We start from the raw sequence: 734 nt of genomic DNA on the forward strand, positions 1-734 counted from the left end.
AGGTATTTCTAAAGCAGTGTTGTCAATGAGTTGTTAGAAATAATTTAAACATGGTTATGATGAAAATGGTTATGCACTTGGCAAACAATAATTTTACATATCCATTGTATAGACCGATGTTAATTTCAGCTGAAGTAAAGAGTTGAATGCCAAAGAAAAATACCCAAGCCCAAAACCAAACAAACAAAAAAACATGAAACCACATAAACAGAAGGAATATGAGTGAATATTTATCTGATTATGGATGGGAAAGAACTATAAGACAAATAGTATAAGATTTCTTAAAGGAAAAATGAAAATAAAGCTCATTAGTTAGCAATAAAAACTATTGTTTAAAAATCCTAAACAAAAATAAAGGCAGGAGAATAATAAAATATTCACTGGAAATATGACAAATGAAAGCTTGCTACAAGCACATAAAATCAATTGTGGGGAAAAAAAAAAACCCAGAGTCTTCTACCCTGCCAAAAAGGAAAATATATGGACACACAGTAGCATAAGAAATACAAAACAAACAAAACCAATATGAATATAAATATTAATCAATACCATGCTAATTAAAATTAAATTTTAGTTTCTCTTGTGAAACTGGCTGAAAATAAGGTTTTTAAATGGTAAATATTGTGATTTTCCATTAGGCAGTAAAAGAATAAACTAACACAATCTTCTGGTAGACAATTTGGCAACAACTAACAAAAAGCTCAAAAAAAGTTTGCATTTTTTGATCAGATGTT

This window comes from Propithecus coquereli, unplaced genomic scaffold (assembly GCF_000956105.1).
Source record: "Propithecus coquereli isolate 6110/MARCELLA unplaced genomic scaffold, Pcoq_1.0 Scaffold170, whole genome shotgun sequence".
NCBI lineage: Eukaryota > Metazoa > Chordata > Mammalia > Primates > Indriidae > Propithecus > Propithecus coquereli.